The sequence below is a fragment of the Hyperolius riggenbachi genome, chromosome 6 (genome assembly GCF_040937935.1).
Source record: "Hyperolius riggenbachi isolate aHypRig1 chromosome 6, aHypRig1.pri, whole genome shotgun sequence".
NCBI lineage: Eukaryota > Metazoa > Chordata > Amphibia > Anura > Hyperoliidae > Hyperolius > Hyperolius riggenbachi.
The window spans coordinates 300,127,237-300,148,954 of record NC_090651.1 but is presented as its reverse complement, the minus strand read 5'-3'; the positions used below and the strand labels follow the sequence as shown (position 1 = coordinate 300,148,954).

General features: G+C 44.5%; 1 protein-coding gene across 3 annotated transcripts in view; it reads left to right on the top strand.

The window, feature by feature from the left end:
- FLT3LG (fms related receptor tyrosine kinase 3 ligand) overlaps positions 1 to 21,718 on the top strand; it is a 236,730-nt gene that overhangs the window by 11,856 nt on the left and 203,156 nt on the right. The window contains exon 2 of one of the 3 annotated variants that reach the window (XM_068242914.1): positions 7,343 to 7,388. The exons of 1 other annotated variant lie outside the window; for it this stretch is intronic. The gene's annotated coding sequence lies outside the window, so the exon portion shown is untranslated. Of the gene's footprint in view, positions 1 to 7,312; positions 7,389 to 21,718 lie in introns of all 3 variants that reach the window. One more of the 3 variants, XM_068242913.1, reaches the window with a different exon arrangement.

Here is a 21,718-nt window from a genome sequence, read left to right as displayed (position 1 = left end):
CCTAATTTGCCCCGTGTGGGCTCTTGATCACTCGGCCAAACCCTCAGATCCCCGTCAGACCCCCTTCAGATCACCTCCCCAGTGCATTGATTGCATCTATTTTGCCCTCTAACCACCCCCTGAGACACCCATCAATCACCTCCTGTCACCCCCCTAGCACTCCTATCCATCAGATCAGGCCCAATACAACCTGTCATCTAAGAGGCCACCCTGCTTATGACCGGTTCCACAAAATTTGCCCCCTCATAGACCACCTGTCATCAAAATTTGCAGATGCTTATACCCCTGAACAGTCATTTTGAGAAATTTGGTTTCCAGACTACTCACGGTATTGGGCCCGTAAAATGCCGGGGCAGTATAGGAACCCCAAACACTGGTCCACATGACAGCCCAGGGGCCCCAGGTCTCTCTCACTCACTGGGGCCCCCAAACCACCATGCGACACCTAGAGGGAAGTGCGGGCAAGCCCTGGACCTCTGACCTCCAGGGAACTCACCCCACCACCTCTAAACTGAATGCCAACTGCAACAAACACAATTGCTAACTTCCAGTCAGAGTAATATCCTGCCTCTATCTGGCCAGCAGACGCTAGTCAGCCAATCAGGTGCACTGTCATACACCCTTTGCCTGCTATACCATACCTAGCAGGAATTACATAGATTAGCATTCAGGTGGGAGGCTTCGGTTGGACGCAATCGTGAATTGCGACGTTTACAGGGACGCCCCGTGTAGGCACATCTCCCACACGGTCCCCTCCCTAACCACTCACCTGTCAACCGCATCCTAGAAGCTGCAAAAAATAAATTTAAAATCACAAACACTGGTCCACATGACAGCCCAGGGGCCCCAGGTCTCTCTCACTCACTGGGGCCCCCAAACCACCATGCGACACCTAGAGGGAAGTGCGGGCAAGCCCTGGACCTCTCACCTCCAGGGAACTCACCCCACCACCTCTAAACTGAATGCCAACTGCAACAAACACAATTGCTAACTTCCAGTCAGAGCAATATCCTGCCTCTATCTGGCCAGCAGATGCTAGTCAGCCAATCAGGTGCACTGTCATACACCCTTTGCCTGCTATACCATACCTAGCAGGAATTACATAGATTAGCATTCAGGTGGGAGGCTTCGGTTGGACGCAATCGTGAATTGCGTCGTTTACAGGGACGCCCCGTGTAGGCACATCTCCCACACGGTCCCCTCCCTAACCACTCACCTGTCAACCGCATCCTAGAAATAAATAATATTTTTTGCAGCTTCTAGGATGCGGTTGACAGGTGAGTGGTTAGGGAGGGGACCGTGTGGGAGATGTGCCTACACGGGGCGTCCCTGTAAACGACGCAATTCACGATTGCGTCCAACCGAAGCCTCCCACCTGAATGCTAATCTATGTAATTCCTGCTAGGTATGGTATAGCAGGCAAAGGGTGTATGACAGTGCACCTGATTGGCTGACTAGCGTCTGCTGGCCAGATAGAGGCAGGATATTGCTCTGACTGGAAGTTAGCAATTGTGTTTGTTGCAGTATAGGAACCCCACAAGTGACCCCATTTTAGAAAAAAGACACCCCAAGGTATTCTGTTAGGTGTATGACGAGTTCATAGAAGATTTAATTTTTTGTCAAAAGTTAGCGGAAATTTTTATTGTTTTTTTCACAAAGTGTCATTTTTCACTAACTTGTGACAAAAAATAAAATCTTCTATGAACTCACTATACACCTAACGGAATACCTTGGGGTGTCTTCTTTCAAAAATGGGGTCACTTGTGGGGTTCCTATACTGCCCTGGCATTTTAGGGGCCCTAAACCGTGAGGAGTAGTCTTGAAAACAAATGCCTCAAAATGACCTGTGAATAGGACGTTGGGCCCCTTAGCGCACCTAGGCTGCAAAAAAGTGTCACACATGTGGTATCGCCGTACTCAGGAGAAGTAGTATAATGTGTTTTGTGATGTATTTTTACACATACCCATACTGGGTGGGAGAAATCTCTCTGTAAATGGACAATTGTGTGTAAAAAAAAAATCAAAAATGTGTCATTTACAGATATTTCTCCCACCCAGCATGGTTATATGTAAAAATACACCACAAAACACATTATACTACTTCTCCTGAGTACAGCGATACCACATGTGTGACACTTTTTTGCAGCCTAACTGTGCTAAGGGGCCCAAAGTCCAATGAGTACCTTTAGGATTTCACAGGTCATTTTGAGACATTTGGGTTCAAGACTCCTCCTCACAGTTTATGGCCCCTAAAATGCCAGGGCAGTATAGGAACCCCACAAGTGACCCCATTTTAGAAAGAAGACACCCCAAGGTATTCTGTTAGGTGTATAATGAGTTCATAGAAGATTTTATTTTTTGTCACAAGTTAGCGGAAATTGATTTGTATTGGGTTTTTTTTCACAAAGTGTCATTTTCCGCTAACTTGTAACAAAAAAAAAATCTTCTATGAACTCACCATACTCCTAACAGAATACCGTGGGGTGTCTTCTTTCTAAAATGGGGTCACTTGTAGGGTTCCGATACTGCCCTGGCATTTTAGGGGCCCTAAACCGTGATGAGTAGTCTAGAATCCAAATGCCTCAAAATGACCTGTGAATAGGACGTTAGGCCCCTTAGCGCACCTAGGTTGCAAAAAAAAGTGTCACACATGTGGTATCGCCGTACTCAGAAGAAGTAGTATAATGTGTTTTGGGGTGTACTTTTATACATACCCATGCTGGGTAGGAGATATCTCTCTGTAAATGGACAATTGTGTGTAACAAAAAAATCAAAAAATTGTCATTTACAGAGATATTTCTCCCACCCAGCAACTGTATGTGTAAACATACACCACAAAACACATTATACTACTTCTCCTGAGTATGGCGGTACCACATGTGTGGCACTTTTTTGCACCCTAACTGCGCTAAGGGGCCCAAAGTCCAATGAGTACCTTTAGGATTTTACAGGTCATTTTGCGACATTTGGTTTCAAGACTACTCCTCACGGTTTAGGGCCCCTAAAATGCCAGGGCAGTATAGGAACCCCACAAATGACCCCATTTTAGAAAGAAGACACCCAAAGGTATTCCATTAGGAGTATGGTGAGTTCATAGAAGAATTTATTTTTTGTCACAAGTTAGCGAAAAATGACACTTTGTGAAAAAAAAAAACAATTAAAATCAATTTCCGCTAACTTGTGACAAAAAATAAAATCTTCTATGAACTCACCATACTCCTAACGGAATACCTTGGGGTGTTTTCTTTCTAAAATGGGGTCATTTGTGGGGTTCCTATACTGCCCTGGCATTTTAGGGGCCCTAAACCGTGAGGAGTAGTCTTGAAACCAAATGTCGCAAAATGACCTGTGAAATCCTAAAGGTACTCATTGGACTTTGGGCCCCTTAGCGCAGAAAAAGGCTCTGGTCCTTAAGGGGCAAAAAGACTGTGGTCCTCAAGTGGTTAACTTGTGTCTGTCCCCAGACACTGCACCGTCCCGGTCTGAGGGGGGATTCTGGGCACCAGTAATCCCCCTCTAAACTTGCCTATGCTTGTTATTAAAGGAGACAAAGTGTAACTGAGCTAAGATTCGGGTACAAAATGAGATACGTACCTAAAGAGAGGGAAGCCTCAGGATTCTATTGAGGCTTTCCTCTGTATTGAGATGTCCCCCATTGCTGAGTGCGGCCCCCCAGAAGATTACCGAAGAGGCATTGTTACTAATCATATCCTGGCCACGCAGCTCTTCTTACTGCAGAAGCCCGTGGGCCTGCCCACGTGCGTGCATGTGCAGTAAGCTGGAGCCGTTTGTGTACGAGCAGCTCTGTGCTACTGCGCATGCATGGCCATGCTCGCGTGGCTACTGCACGGCCGCGCTCGTAACACAGGAGGAGCGCGGCCCTGATCTGGAAGGGAGCGTGCTCAGTGACTGGGGACATCAGAGTAGCGAGGGAAGTCTCAATAGGATCCTGAGACTTCCCTCTTTTCAGGTAAGTATCTAATTTTGATCCTAAGCTTCAGCTTGGGATCACTTTAACCCCTAGCCGACTGCTCCACGCCGATTGGCGTGAACGCGTTGGCAGCCCCAGGACCACTCCACGCCGATTGGTGTGAATGGCTGCAGGCGGGGATTGCAGGAGATCCGCTCCGCCTTCAGTCTCCCAGTGGCGATCGCAGCTCGGAGACAGTTAGACAGCGAAACCGCCGTCTATAAACATTGTACAGCACTGCGATCTACAGCAGTGCTGTACTGGGGACAGCCGTGTGACACAACTGTCCCCCTGGGGGACACCGGAGCGATCTGCTGTGATAGGCTGAAGCCTATCACAGTTGATCGCTGTGATAGGCTAACTGGGGGAGGGAGGGAAAATTCATTTAAAAAATACATTATTTTACTTGAAAATAAATAAATAAATAAATAAACATTGTGGGAGCAATCAGACCCACAGCTCTGTTGCTGGGGAGAAAAGGGGGGGGGGGGGTATCACTTGTGTGCTGGGTTGGACAGCACTGCAGCGAGGCCTTAAAGCTGCAGTGACCCGATTAGGAGAAAATGGCCTGGTCACTAGGGGGGTTAACACCACGGTCTTCAAGTGGTTAAGAAAAAACTGAATTGGACAACATCAGTCAGTAAAAAGCATCTGCAACCTTTCACTTTGACAGCTTGTAGTTACAGTTGGCCTGGCTCTTCTGTATTCTCACTGTCATTAGCAGCATTAACATTAGCAGCATAAATGTCAGTTGAATGGTTTGACATGCATTGTCTTGCAAGACACCCTCTGGCAGTAAATGTTTTCACCATGTGATCAGTTTGTATTGCCCGAGTCTGAGAAAGGTTTGTTTCGCCACAGCATTTTAATTCTATGGAAATGTAATGAATATCGCCTGCTAGTAGTTCACAAATATCACTATTTTTATAAAATGTAACCTCTTCTGGACAGTGCTGATTGAAATCTACGCCGTTTGGAACCTGTTATCCCTGCCAGGGCGTAGATTTCAATCATCCTCTCTCGCTGCTGTAGCCCCCTCACTCTGCCGTCGACATAATGGCAGAGCTCCCTGAGCCGGTCAGGAGCCGATTTCATTGGTTCCTGACCCCATGATCATGGTATGCCAATCCCATTGGCTCACATTGATGACAGGGTCAGAGAAGCCAATGAAATCGGCTCCTGACTGGCTCAGGGAGCTCTGCCGTCATAGTGATACAAGAGCGAGGGGGCTACAGCGACAGGATAATGGCAGTAGTGGCTGGTCAATGCGACGTGATGTCGGTAAGTACAGTTTTTTCAAACCAGCAGTCTCTGGTCCTTGAGGGGTTAAGCATCAAACTAAGAGTTAGTTATAAACCCGCAGATATATACTGTACCTACAGATAGTCACCGTATAACAAACGAGATAGGGACTGTGCTATTTCTGTCCCCTGAATCTTCTTTATGTCCCCCTGTGCCTCCAGTGTCCCAATCTACAGTATGTCACCTCTGTACCCGGTGTTTAGGGTGCTACAGCCTGTGGTCCTGATGAGGTTAAAAGGCATTTTATTGACAAGTTTGAAAATATCACCTAGGAGAAAACTTAGAAGAAGAAGTGAATTGCATATGGCCCAGGGGCAGTTGGCCCATGACGCTAAGTAACATGACGTATTTGCGTCAGGCGGCATGGGCCCTGGGGCAGCATTCAGCCTGCCCCTCTCCCCCCAGGGCTCGCCCCCTCGCCGGTCGTGTTACCGTCTGAGCTGGCAGCCGCTTCCTCTGTTATAATCCCTGCAGGCCCCCTTTCCTCCATGTGTGCTCTGTCATAGCAGCACGCCTTGTGCCTGCTGTGAAGAAGCAGTAAGCAGGACACCAGCTTCCTGTAGCAGTGATGTATATCGCCGTTACCAGGGAAACCGCTGTTCTGCCTTTTCACAGCAGCCGCAGAACGCCCTGCTATGACAGAGCAAGCACGGAGGAGAGTGGGATGGCAGAGACTATAGTAGAGGAAGCGGCCACCAGCTCAGAGGGTAACTCGAGCGGCAGCCACAGGGGGAGGGGGAGCAGGTACTGGGGGCAACTATACTAGCGATACTGGGGCAACTATACTAGCTACCTATACTGGGGCAACTATACTGCCTATACTGGGGCAACTATACTACCTATACTGGGGGCAACTATACTGACTATACTGCGACAACTATACTATCTATACTGGGGGCAACTGTACTACCTTTACTGGGGTAACTATACTAGCTGCCTATACTGGGGCAACTATACTGCCTATACTGGGGCAACTATACTGCCTATACTGGGGCAACTATACTACCTATACTGCGACAACTATACTACCTATACTGGGGCAACTATACTGTCTATACTGGGGCAACTATACTGCCTATACTGGGGCAACTATACTACCTATACTGCGACAACTATACTACCTATACTGGGGGCAACTATACTGCCTATACTGGGGCAACTATACTAACTATAAAAGGACCAACTATACTGCCTATACAGGTAGTCCATGGGTTACTAACGCCTGACCGCCGATATGAACGCCCGTCGCGATGACGTCACGCAGCCCGGGGACTACCTCTTGTGCCCCCTTTCCTAAGGCAGAGTATGCGCAACGGAAGCCGCAAAAAGTCTCACCTCTTTCATGGCGGCTCTGGGCCAATCAGCGGCTTCCTCTCTTCCCTCAATGTTTCTCCCAGCGGCTTCCCTAGCGTCGCGTAATGACGCAATCAAGAAGAGCCCCTACGGCTCCTTCTGATTGCATCATTACGTGACGCTACTAGTGAAGCTGCTGGGAGGAATAGTGAAGGGAGAGAGGATGTCGCTGATTGGCCCAGAGCTGCCATGGATGAGGTGAGACTTGTAGTGGCTTCTGCACACACTCTGCATTAGGGGTCACGAGAGGCACAAGGAGACACAGAGGGGGACATTGGAAGCACAGGGGACAGAGAAGGCACAGCGTTCCGACTTAAGGACGGATTCAGGTTAAGAACGAGCCTACAGTCCCTATCTCGTTCGTTAACCGGGGACTACCTGTACTGCGGCAACTATACTATCTATACAGGGGGCAACTATACTACCTATACTGGGGCAACTATACTAGCTAGTGGAACGCAGCATGACCAAGCGTCCAGAAGGACGCAAAACGGCCGTCACAGGTCCCACACTGGTGCCCAACACCCCACTGCCGCCCCCACGGCTGCCACCTATGTCCAAAGACACTTGGAATGTTAAGGTTTGGATCTAAGTACATTCACTATTTGTACCAAATGATGCAATAAATGCGAATGCATAAAGAGATGGATGGTGCCCGGAGCTTCCTTTGTCTTGGTATTGTTACAGTTCATGGTTCTTCCTTCCTTGTGACTGCAGAGCACTCGTCTAACAGCAAGCAGTATCAGAGATCCTTGGCACGCCGGTGAGAACCCTTTTCCTCTATATATGCATACCACACTGACTGTTTATTAAGGGGAAAGCCACATATCTTTTTCTTTTTCAGGGCAGTTTCTTGGCTAAATTGCTCCCAGGGCGAGGATGTAAAAATTGCGCCCCCTTTGCCCCATCCCCATGGACTTGAGAACCCTTACTCTTTAGGGTACAGTCACATAGCCACAGGTCACAAGTAGATCTGCCTACTTACTAGTGACCAGCCGCTCATCTGGGGGGACCAGGAAAACACACAGGCGAAGAGAGCCTGGAACGCAGACTCCTCCATGGATGGCGCACACTACATGACAGCCTGCAGTACCGCTACAGGACATCAGGTGTCATCACGTGGTGGTGATGTGATGATGACTTGACATCGGACGCAGGCAGCCCAGGAGGAGTCAAGGAAAGTGATCACGCTGGTAATCTTCTTTCTTCTTCCATTTGGCTGCACCGCTTGTTGCCAGCTCCCTAGAGGTAATGGCCTCCTGCCTGCACCCCCCTTCTTCTATTTGCCAGTCTGCGCCCAGGGCGGTCGCCCTGCCCACACTGCCCAAGAAACAGCCCTACTAGCTACCTATACTGGGGCAACTATATTGCCTGCACTAGGGGCAACTATACTACCTATAATGTGGCCAATTACACTGCCTATACTGCGCCAACTATACTATCTATATTGGGGGCAACTATACTACCTATACTGGGGCAACTATCCTATCTATACTGTGGGCAACTATGCTAGCTACAACTGTCCATTTGGAATAACCATCTCCTCCAACACTTTTATTCAATACCTGACCCTATTATATGGATTAACAAGGGAGTAACACACTTAGAGCACATAATCCAGGCTGGGAGGCTGATACACTGTAACTCCCTAAAAGAGGCTTTCTCCCTTCCTAACACGTATTTTTTTTTAGATACCTACAACTGAGACATGCATATGATGCACAGTTTGGTAAAGACCCAGTAAGATTAGGCTCTTCAGACCTGGAGGAGGTCTTAACAAAAAAAGTCCTCACTAAAGCCCTTTCTGGTATATATCAAAATATCATTTTAATTAGTGAGCCGCATGTTACAATCTATAAACAGGCCTGGTTAGGTCTCCTCCCAGATATAGATTATGAGGAATGGGAGGATGTTTGGATCAAGCCTTTTGAATATTTGATAGCAACTAGATATAAGTTTATACAATTTAAAATCTTGCATAAAGCCTACTTAATTCCTGCCAAACTTACAAAATTTGATCCGGGGAAAACGGTTTCCTGCTGGCGATGTGGTCTGGATGCTGCAGACTTTGACCATATAATGTGGATGTGTCCTATACTTGCACCCCTCTGGAGAAGTGTTTGCGAATTTATAACTACTATTACTAAAGTACAAACCCCTGTTGACCCCCTATAATGGCCTCAATTCACTAAGCTTTATCAAACACTTTATCAAACGTTTGATAATTTACCTCATGGGTAAAATCTAATTTTGAATTCACAAAGTTGTTATAGATATATTGAACGTTTTATCAATAAAGCATTCGATAAATATATAACACCTTATTGAATTCAAAATTAGATTTTACCCATGAGGTAAATTATCAAACGTTTGATAAAGTGTTTGATAAAGCTTAGTGAATCATCATTGTCTTTGAGATAACTTTTTCCAGTTTGTTAAATTACCGAATTCGAAGTTTAGCGATTTCTAGTTGTATTCATCAAGGTTTTTCGGCATTCGGTGTGAATTCGATAACAATTCGGTAAACATTCGGTAACGTGTCGATATTTCCATTTTACAGCGGTAATTTAACACAAGGCGATAAGATTCCCATGGAATTGTGGGTAAAAGGCAGTCCTTTGAGCACTACGTAGCAACATTCTGAATAGGGCTTAACACCTGGACCAGGATTCTGGAAGTGGTTGGGACAATCCCACAATTTGATAGGAGCCTTTTCTTAAAAATTATAGTGCAGCTAGCAAAATTAGTTAACCCTGGCACCAGAGTCGGGACAAGGTCCTCCAGCACCCAAGGCTGAGACACCAAAGTGCGCCCTTCCATCCCTGCCACCCCAACCATCACACACTGATTGCTATTAGACTAAGAGGCGCCACAGGGCCCACAACCTCCCCAACACCTTAATATGTAGTTATCTGGCTTGCAGTCACTGCCATGTATCCCCTTTTCTTATTTCTTTCTGCTTCAAACACAATTAGGAATGACAGCTGAATGAATTCTGCGCCCCCTCTTACACTGCGCCCTAAGGCTGGAGCCTCTCCAGCCTATGCCTCGGCCCAGCCCTGCCTGGCACTGCCTGTGTTCTCTTACAAGATGATTCAAGAGAAATGCAGATGTCGTGTTATAGCAAATAAATCTATTCTCTTACAAATTTATATGGTTGCAGACCTTATTCTTGCCCTTCTGCGCCTTTGAATCACTCTCAGCTGATACATAACATAACCACTTCAAATGGCTCCACCTTCTCTGTCAGCAATGATCTGACAGGAATAACGACAGAGCAGTGAAGGAGATAACTAATCCTAAATGTAACGCTAAACCACACCCACTTTCTTTTTCATGAATTGCACTTTCTTCCGTTTTAGCGAATCGTTACCGAATCGTTAACGAATGTTCGCTAACAGCTGTAGATAACTTTGATGAATCCTGAAATGAAGTTAACAAATTCGGTATTTTACCAAACTGTTGTTAACAAATTTGCTAAGTGTTGATGAATCGAGGCCATTGTCTTTTAGGAGAAGTTACCAAATTAGCTCATAATCGTGCTCAGAGAGCGCTAATAGGAATCTTACTCTTTTACTATCGCAAAGCCATAGTTTTGAATTGGAAAAAAGATGATCCACCATCTTTGCAATGTTCGAAAAAATTAATAAACAAATCTATACATCTGTACAAAGCCACCTACATTGCGAGAGGTTGCCCTCAAAAGTTCGATAAAATTTGGAAGCCATGGATCAGCAACAAAAACACAAAATGATGTGGCTTAGACCAACATCCGAACATATGCTTCACTCCGTAGTCTTGATATACTGTACAATATGACCGGTTTAGGTGTAAACATATGGGTCTTAGATGCTGTCTGCAATGACGCTTACCATATTGGTTTGAGCATGGGAGTGGATGTGGGTTTATTCTTCCACTATGGCTTTGAAAGAGGCTTGGTAAGCTTTTCTACACAGCTGGTGTTTTCCAGCCGCTGCTAGGGTGGGGGCTGTTTAATGCTCTCATCTAGTTCTGGACCATTTTTATTCAGAAAGCATTCCCGAAAGACTCCCCAACACATCAGATTGGCAAATAAGTCAAGTCCCCTCCTCTGCTCTCAATCTGAAGACAAGGGAGTGAATTGACAGGCCCTTTAGCCCTGAGATAAAAGCTCATTCACATTCTTTGTTGACAGCTCTCTGTTGAGATAATACTGCAGTAAAACACACATTGCACTAGATGAACCAGTAACTCTTGCAGAGTGCTGGTGACAATGAACTCTGTCCCTACAACTATTTACTGTCAACGTAAAAGATAGCGTTTGGTGTGAAGATATTAAAGTAGAGCAATAAGCTATAGCAATAGTACACTTGTAGAACACTTTGGACTCAACTCTGGTAGGCTGAGCGTCCGTTTTACCGCAAAGCAGTTTGTTATTCTGGTAGATTTTCTCCATAGTTTACCGCATGCCGTAAATGATATCAAAAAATGTGCGATATTTTGCAATATTTTACTGAAAATCTGAATTCTCATGAAAAATAGGGGGCATGTTGGCACATATTTTACTGATCAGTTTAAAGTGGACCGGAACTCTTGCACAGGACAGAAGGAAAACATAGAGAAATGCACCCTGTATGTATTTAGAGAGTTTAGCATGTCCAATTCCCCCTCATCTGTGTCTAATCACAAGCTGTAATTTTATCTCTTCCCCTGTGTCACCCACGGCAGATAAGTTCATTTGAAAGCACAAGATGTTAATATGTCTGCTTCCATGAATCAGGAAGTAGAAACACTGGAGATTTATTTTAGGATTTGCATCAGCTGTAACAAAGAAATGTTTTTATTTAAAGGTTATTATGCTGTTGCGTTTTATAGCAGAGAGGGAGTTCTGAGTTCAGGTCCACTTTAATGGCCCATACTCACGGGCTACATAAGTGGCCTGTCGCCAGCAAACATGAGTGTGTGCGCGACAGGCCGGCGACAGCTCGTCACCAGAAGGGATCAGCTGTGCGACGGTCAACGGAAGCTGTCGCCGACATTCCTCCCCCTCGCCGGAATCGCCGTCTATTTTCAATTATGTTGCTGTCGCTAGTCCGCATACTCACGTGGACTAGCGACAGTTGCGGCGGAGTTGCGGCGGCAACTGTTGCCAGGCGATTGACCGCCCCAATCGCCTGGCGACATCAGCGACGAGCGACGGTTCGGGGTGCGCGCCCGTGCAACGCCTCATACTCACGGGCGACCTGTCGCCGCAACGCGCGCGCGACAATTGTAGCCCGTGAGTATGGGCCATAAGACCTGCCTGTACCTGGCGGTAAAGCCAATTTGTATCCTTTTTTCATTCTTTTAGTGGAGTTCCTATTTAGTCCCGATTCCTATCCAGGCTGTGTAATAGAAGAGAATAGTAGAAAGAGAACTGCAAATACTGACTGGATTTTTTTATTTTATTGTATACGGACTGCCTATAAATACACTTTCCATAGACTTCCCCCCCACAAAAAAAAACACCTTCCAAAGACTATCCTAACTTATGGAAAGCAATTAAAGACTTATTATGACTGAAAGGGCGAGTGAGCTGCGATGGGAGACGACAGGGAGACAGTGGCGAGATCGGTGGGAGCGACGAAAACGGCGGATGCACGCTGCGGCGGAGAATTGAAATCTATGCCTTGGCAGCCAGATCAGCATCAAAAACATAAAAACCACACAATTAAATATTTCCATGTTTTTATTGAACACACCATGTAAACATTCACAGTGAAGGTGGAAAAAGTATGTGAACCCTTGGATTTAAAGAGAACCCGAGGTAGGGTTCTAAGGATGATATCCGCACACAGAGGCCGGGTCTGCCCATACTGCCCAGCCTCTGTTGCTATATAGTGTCCCCCTAGACCCCCCCCCCCCCTGTGCTGTGCTATGACCCCATAAATCACAGCCGTGCTGTCGACACGCAGCATGTCGCAGGAGGCTGTGTTTACCTATGTAGTGTCACTCTCGCCGCTCCCCCGCCTCCTGCATAGCTCCGGTCCCCACCCACGTCCCTGCGAAGCATCATTCACATCAGGCAATGTTTCTTGGCAAAAAGCAAACCCAAAACTGGTTTGTTTGCGATTTGTAGTAGGTTCCAGCCCTAAGACCTATTGACAGCTGCTTTGTAGGATCAGTTTCCCACCTGCAGATATATATATATAACTTTCAAGATCCCCCGAGGCAGGGAACGCACTTGACTTTGTCTTTGTCTTTGTGCGCATTTTCTGCAAAGAAATCTGAGAACTCATGTTAATCAATGGACTAGTTTAGCATAGAAACACAATTGGTGTGCAGAAAAATGAAAGACAAGTGTGCTCCCTGCCTAACAGCAGATGGGTGCGTCTTATATTCTGGAGTGACTTATACAGCGGAAAATACGGTAATTATCCTGGTTTCAGCATCAGAAACACTACAGTGCTGCCCATAATTATTCATACCCCTGGCAAATTTTGACTTAACCCATTCGCGTTCCGTCGTTTTCACGTGAGAAATGTTCACCTCCCATTCATTAGCCTATAACTTTATCACTACTTATCACAATGAACTGATCTATATCTTGTTTTTTCTGCCACCAATTACGCTTTCTTTGGGGGGTACATTTTGCTAAGAGCCACTTTACTGTAAATGCATTTTAACAGGAAGAATAAGAAAAAAATGGAAAAATTCATTATTTCTCAGTTTTCAGCCATTATAGTTTTAAAATAATACATGCCTCCATAATTAAAACTCATGTATTGTATTTGCCCATTTGTGCCGGTTATTACACTGTTAAAATTATGTCCCTATCACAATGTATGGCGACAATATTTTATTTGTAAATAAAGGTGCATTTTTTCCATTTTGCATCTATCACTATTAACAAGTTTAAAATAAAAAAAAATATAGAAATATTTCATCTTTACATTGATATTTAAAAAGTTTAGACCCTTAGGTAAATATTTACATGGTTTTTTTTTATTGTAATGTTTTTTTGTTTTTTTTATAGTAAACATTTTATTTGGGTAGTTTTGGGAGGGTGGGAGGTAAACAATAGATTTATAATGTAAATGTGTGTTAATTTTTTTTTTTTTTTACTTTCAGTTGTAGTATTACTTTTTGGCCACAAGATGGCGGCCATGAGTTTGTTTACATGACGTCACTCTAAGCGTAACACACGCTTAGAGTGACGCATGGGGGAGGTGACAGCCAGAAAAAGCACAGCTTCCGAGAGAAGCTGTCGCTTTTTCAGCGGGGGAGAGGAATCAGTGATCGGGCACCATAGCCCGATTCACTGATTGCCTGGCTACCGAATCCGCGGGCGGGAGTGCGCGTGCACGCGCGCGATCGGCCGCGGGAGCGCGCGGTAGCGCGCATGGTTCCTGGAAGTAGATTCTACGTCCAAGAACCAAAATAGGTTAAAGTTACTTTTATTCAACCAGCAAGTAATTTCTATGACATAGGTGTCTCCCAAAATATAATAAGTTGACGTACAGGAGGCATTATTGTGGTAAATAAAAAAAAAACATTTCTCAGCTTTTATTTACATTTGAGCAAAAAGTGTCCAGTCCAAAATTATTCATACCCTTCTCAATAATCAATAGAAAAGCCTTTATTCGCTATTACAGCAAGCAAACGCTTCCTATAATTGCAGAGCACTATAAAGTTAGATTTTTACTATTGGTAATGCCAAGAAGTGGGACACAATAATAATTTTTCAAAAGCATGCCAGTGGGAAATGCTATAGATTACCATAAATTATAATGAGTGATATAAACTGCTTGATGCAGGGGCGTAACAATAGACCCTGCAAGGGATACAGCTGCAGGGGGCCCCATGATTGGAAAAGTTTATTTTCCCTGTCCTGAGATACTGACAACTAAGGGAGAGAAAAAGTTTTCTGCTCTCTGCACAATTGTTCTAATGACTACATGCTCAGCCACTGTGTTTTCTGCACACCATGGGCTTGATTCACTAAAACAAATAGCATGCCTTATCAAAATTAACACGCTTTATCAAAGTTTACATGCCTTATCAGAGTAGCATACGAACCCGCAGGGGCTCAGGGCAGGACGAGTGGAGCTCTCGATATGCTACTCTGATATGGCATGTTAACTGTGATATGGCGTGTTAACTTTGATAAGGCATGCTATTTGTCTTAGTGAATCAAGCCTCTGTGAGTCTGTATGTGTGAAAACATGCACGCTTTATCATAGAAGCTTATGTAAATCATAGAGAAAATGCATGCAGTGCTTCACTGCTGTCTGTTTTTATCTGCATGGGGAAAACACATTCAAGTGTGCACTAGCCAGTTAACCTCTTTCCGACCGCGTCACGCCGATGGGCGTGGCCGCGGCAGCAGCCTCAGGACCGCCTAACGCCGATTGGCGTAAAGTCCTGGGGCCAGCTAATGCAGGAGATCGCGCGCACGCTGCGCGCGCATCTCCTGCTTGGGGGGCGGAGCTCCGCCCCGCCTTCAGTCTCCGAGCGGGTTAGACGGCGTGATCGTCTATTTACACTGTGCAGCGCTGCGATCAGCAGCAGCGCTGCACTGGGGACAGCCGTGTGAGACGGCTGTCCCCCTGGGGAACAAGAGAGCGATCGCTCTCATAGGCAGAAGCCTATGACAGCCGATCGCCGTAATTGGCTGGCTGTGGGGAGGGAGGGAGGGAGGGAGGGAGAGGGTTTAAAGAAACAGTTTTGTTTTTTTCAAAAAACACGAACAATAATATTTACTATAAAAAAATAAACATGGGGGGAGCAATCGGAGAGCTCTGTTGGTGGGGAGAAAAGGGGGGGGGGGAAATCACTTGTGTGCAGTTTTGTGCAGCCCTGCAGCTTGGCCTTAAAGCTGCAGTGGCCAATTTTACTAAAAATGGCCTGGTCACTAGGGGGGTTTTGCCCTGCAGTCCTCAAGAGGTTAAAGAATATTGGTTCTCAGTTTTCCTGTGCAGAAAGCGAGGGGGGGGGGGGGGGGAGGGGGGCCCCATCCAAAGTTTTGCATGGGGGGGCCCAGTGATTTCTAGTTACGCCCCTGGCTTGATGTTCTTTGTAGGGCACTCTGTAACCAGGGCCGGCCTTACCATGGAGTCACTTGATTCTAGGGGGAGGCACCAGCGACGTTCTAACTGAGTAGTTGCATTGCAGAGCAGCAGCAGCGGAAGCATGATTGCTTTACCTTGTCCATTGGTAGGTCCTCTGCTCTTGTTCACTACAGCCTATCACCATTCAAAGCTGTCCCACTGTAGGCTCCCAATGAATGTCATGTGACACCGGCACAATCTAATAACTATTATAACTCTAATAACTACCGTATATCTGTTTCAATACCCAATCTATTCTGGATTATATTCAGCTATTTAGATATATTTGTATGACATCATATTTGTGGATGTATTGGAACCACTGTATCCCTGTTTATTCTATAAAATTGTAATTGTTTGTATGGGCTTTTTTGGGACACATTCTCTTAAACTATTTTTACTGTTTGGTTTGCATAAAGGTTTTACTTTGCATTATTGCCTATATGGATACTTTTTTCTTTTTGTTATTGGTGTTAGCTGGTATCCATTGCAACTACCCCATGGTTGGGCTTTTTGCTCTTTGCTTGTGTACGTATGGAGTGTAGCACACATCTCATTTTATTTCTTACAGTGTTATTTTGTTATTTGCAACTTTCTAAGAATACTTTCTTATTTTGTCCACATAATCCCTTTGGACACGAATGATCCGTCCTGAATAAAAATAGACGTCTCAAAAAGTTCATACATCTCCCTTCTTAAAACTCAAAGTTTATTTGCCTAAATTAAATAAACGAGGATATAATTTATATTTTATTTTTGGTGCAGATGATTTCATAAGTCTTTAGAAGTGTCACAGTTATTTACATGGGATAAGGGAGTCAACCAAATTGTGGTGTTGGCTTGTCTGCACTATGCTGATATCAAAAAAGAGAAAACAAAAAACAAAACAGTGAAATAAATATTAAAAAAGTTAAAACAAAACTCGTACTCCTTTGGCAGCCTATTTGTTTCTGCTTATTGCTAGTGGTTCATTGTTTCTCCAGATATGACATTTGAGCTATTTTCTGTAATTATTAGTTCACGTATTTTGTATATTTAATATTTACCAATTAAAAGAAACCCAAGGTAAGCGGCATAACGAGGCTGCCATATTTATATCCTTTTAAACAATGCAAATTTTCTGGCTGCCCCCCTATCCTGTGTCTCTGATACTTTTAGTCATGGACCCTGAACAAGCATGCAGATCAGGTGCTCTGACTCAAGTCTGACTGGATTAGCTAAATGCAAGTTTCAGGGTTGTGAATCAGACTACTAGATAAGACAAGACACAGAACATTTAAATGGATTCACCAATCTGTTATATCTGATCATGTGTGCTAAATGCCCCAGTGTTATATACGTGGGAGAAACTGGACAAACTCTGCGCAAACGTATGAATGGACACAGGCACACTATTAACGATACCAAATCTGAACTCCCAGTTGCTACACACTTTCGTTCCAACGGACAAAGCATGTATGATCTTCGTGTCACTGCCCTGAAGGGTGGCTTCAAAACATCAAATGATCGATTAATAGCAGAAACTAAATTTATAAATTGGTTCAAAGCGGTGGGCAAAGGCTTTAATAAGGACAAAAACTTTTTTCTATTGGTATGAGGGTGATGATATTTAAGGCCAAAACTCTTTCTCAGCCTATATAGCTAAACTTGTGAACTCAGAATTTACAATGCCTATGTGACAGTCCAACTCCCAGGTCTGTGAGCATGGTGTAAACAAGGATTCTTATCTCAGCTAACAACCTCCCACCTCATTTAGATGTTCTGTTTCACTTAAGGCATTTCAATGACATGTATTTATGCTTGAAAAAAAATCTATGTATCCCCTTTTGATGTTGCATGTATAAAGCTGTCTGTACCATCAGCCTGCAAGCAAACAGGATTTAAGTCAGACGAAGGCTGCAAAGATGAAAGCTTGCTTATTCTTATTCTTTTTAGTTAGCCAATAAATGGTATCATCCTGATTTAAAACATCTTGCTTTTACTGATGGCTAACATGGTACAATACTCTACTGCTACTAATATCATCAATGCAAAAGTTTGGATGTTTGTTATTCAATCACGCAACAATGGCAGAACGGATTTGAATGAAATTTGGCACATACATAATACATTACCTGGAATAACATATAGGATACTTTTTATCCCCATAACCAAAAAGTGGGTGGAGATAAATACAAATTTCACTGGGAAAATGTACACTGCAGCCTTTCTTACATTATTAATGGCCGGGGTCTCAAACTTTGCACAGTTGGTCACTGGGTGATTGAGATTAATATTCTGAAAAGTGGGTGGAGCCTACAACTTCCAATCAAAATTCACTTATTGATTTTCAAGGGGAATATTTAATTGTTGCCATTCTTGCACTGTTAATAGCACAAGCCTCAAACCTGGTACAGTTTGCCATTGGGTGACTGGGGTTCAAATTCTGAAAAGGGGGTGGAGCCACAGGCAATAAGATTTGTTTACTTTCAGTGCAAATTATTGATACCAAAGACCACAAAGCTCACAAACTAGGTCATTGAGTAATTGTGTTAGGGTTAGAAAAAGTGGGCGGAGCCAACACCAGCCAAATACATACCCGGGCAACGCCGGGCAATCAGCTAGTAATCACTAAAGATAAATTCAAAACAGCATGCAAATGAGTTATAGAGGCCTTTCTATGAACTATTTGAGATCTAGACTTTCCACATTTCTGTGTATCTGTAATTATTACCTATTCTACAAATGTTGGAAACCGCCAAACATAAAAAAGGAGGAGATACTGAATGGATTCTCTGATGGTAGAAATAGTTATTTAAAATGGGGGAAATCCCTGTTGTCCTCTGCTGAACGTGGTATTTATTTCACAGTAATAAAGAATTGTCGCAAATGTCTGAGCATGTTATAGAAAACTGCCTGAAGACATCAAACCATAAACCTCTAGGTAGGAGGGTGGCTGAAAAGTGTTCTAGTTAAAGACATCACCCTTGACACAGAAGGCCAAGATTAGAATCCTGCCTGACATCAATGACATATTCAGCAAGTAGTAGCAGTAGAGTATTGTACCGTGTTAGCCATCAGGAAAAGCAAATACAGTGGGTTGCAAAAGTATTCGGCCCCCTTGAAGTTTTCCACATTTTGTCACATTACTGCCACAAACATGCATACATTTTATTGGAATTCTACATGAAAGACCAACACAAAGTGGTGTACACATGAGAACTGGAACTAAAATCATACATGATTCCAAACATTTTTTTACAAATAAATAACTGCAAAGTAGTGTGTGCATAATTATTCAGCCCCCTTTGATCTGAGTGCAGTCAGTTGCCTATAGACATTGCCTGATGAGTGCTAATGACTAAATAGAGTGCACCTGTGTGTAATCTAATGTCAGTACAAATACAGCTGCTCTGTGAGGGCCTCAGAGGTTGTCTAAGAGAATACTGGGAGCAACAACACCATGAAGTCCAAAGAACACACAAGACAGGTCCAAGACAGGTCAGGGATCAAGTTATTGAGAAATTTAAAGCAGGAATAGGCTACAAAAAGATTTCCAAAGCCTTTAACATCCCATGGAGCACTGTTCAAGCGATCATTCAGAAATGGAAGGAGTATGGCACAACTGTAAACCTACCAAGACAAGGCCATCCACCTAAACTCACAGGCCGAACAAGGAGAGCGCTGATCAGAAATGCAGTCAAGAGGCCCATGGTGACTCTGGACGAGCTGCAGAGATCTACAGCTCAGGTGGGGGAATCTGTCCATAGGACAACTATTAGTCATGCACTGTACAAAGTTGGCCTTTATGGAAGAGTGGCAAGAAGAAAGGCATTGTTAACAGAAAAGCATAAGAAGTCCCTTTTGCAGTTTGCCACAAGCCATGTGGGGGACACAGCAAACATGTGGAAGAAGGTGCTCTGGTCAGATGAGACCAAAATGGAACTTTATGGCCAAAATGCAAAACGCTATGTGTGGCAGAAAACTAACACTGCACATCACTCTGAACACATCATCCCCACTGTCAAATATGGTGGTGGCAGCATCATGCTCGGGGTGTGCATCTCTTCAGCAGGGACAGGAAAGCTGGTCAGAGTTGATGGGAAGATGGATGGAGCCAAATACAGGGCAAACTTGGAAGAAAACCTCTTGGAGACTGCAAAAGACTTGAGACTGGGGCTGAGGTTCACCTTACAGCAGGAAAATGACCCTAAACATAAAGCCAGGGCAACAATGGAATGGTTTAAAACAAAACATAGCTATGTGTTAGAATGGCCCATTCAAAGTCCAGATCTAAATCCAATCGAGAATCTGTGGCAATATCTGGAAACTGCTGTTCACAAATGCTGTCCATCTAATCTGGCTGAGCTGGAGCTGTTTTGAAAAGAAGAATGGGCAAGGATTTCAGTCTCTAGATGTGCAAAGCTGGTAGAGACATACCCTAAAAGACTGGCATGTGTAATTGCAGCAAAAGGTGGTTCTACAAAGTATTTACTCAGCGGGCCGAATAATTACGCACACCCTACTTTGCAGTTATTGATCTGTAAAAAATGTTTGGAATGATGTATGATTTTCTATCCTCTGCTCACATGTACACCACTTTGTATTGGTCTTTCACGTGGAATTCCAATAATATTGATGCATGTTTGTGGCAGTAATGTGACAAAATGTGGAAAACTTCAAGGGGGCCGAATACTTTTGCAACCCACTGTAACATACCCACAACAGGGTGTAACTAAAGGGGAGCAGCCCCTGTGATTGCAGGGAGCCCCAGAGCTGTTGGGGCCCCCAACTACTAACCTCCCCTTTCCCAGATACAGGGCACTATACATAATATATTTTGTGGCTACACTTGTTATTGGTGTGAAGATCATGATGGCCACCCTTGTTTTATGACCATTGTGAGATGGGCCCCAAGGCCGTGATGGGCACCAAGGGGAGGCAAGGGAAGGGGCCAGTGGCGTAGCTAAGAAGCATGCTAAACATAACAATTGATACGGTGCACCAAATCCAATCAAGGACAACCACAGTGTTAGAGGTGCAAAAAGATGATGGGAAGCCAAGTGTTAATGATCACTACAATTCAATGCATCTATAGAAGTGACTACTACAAGCACAGGACCAATAAAGAGCTAATAATGTAGTTAAGAGTGGGCCCCATGGGGCCTCTCTAGCCCAAGGGCCCCGATGGGGTGGCTACCTCTGCACGCCCTATTGCTACGCCACTGGAAGGGGTGTGAACATTGGGGGGCCCATCAAAGTTTTGCTGGGGCCCCAAGAATTGTACTTGCACCACTGCCTCTCAAGACCCTATTTTGATGTTCTGTGTCAATTAAGGCATCTTAATGAGATGTATTTATGTCTGCAAAAAAAAATAGATCTATGTATCCCCTTTTGATGTTGCATCTATATAGCTGTGTGCTCTAACATTTTGACATGATACAGGATTAGAGTCTGAGGAAGGCTGAATAGCTGAAAGCATACTTTTTTTCTTGTAAGTTAGACAATAAATGGTATCATTCGGATTCAAACTTCTTGCTCTTCTGCAACGACTCCTTGAGCAAGACTCCCTGAAGTTCTAGTGTGGCCTACTGAACGTGCCCTTAGCAGCTGCAGCTCTAAAGTGCATCGAGTCGGACGGACGGAAGAAAAGCACTATACAAATGTTAGCATTATTATCATAGGTTGATAACTCGCTGCTGTACATATGCCTTTATCAATAAATACACAGCTACAGGAAAAACAATATGTTCACTTTGGTGGAGATCAAATTCGAGTGGACTTTTTAGTACAATAGTAGATTTTTTTACCCGTGAGGTAGGAATAGCCATCATTTATGTTTGTATAGCCAATTCTATCCAGGAATCACCATACCTCTAGGTTGTGAGTTCGCAAGGGCAGGTCCAAAGGCGTAACTGGAAGTCCCCGGGCCCCCCTGCAAGAATTTGAGCGGGCCCCCCACCCTGGGGCCCGCTGATGGCCGTTTTGGGGGGCAGAAGGGGTCGCAGCATGAGGGGAGAGCTTTGCACATCAACGGGGAGGGGGG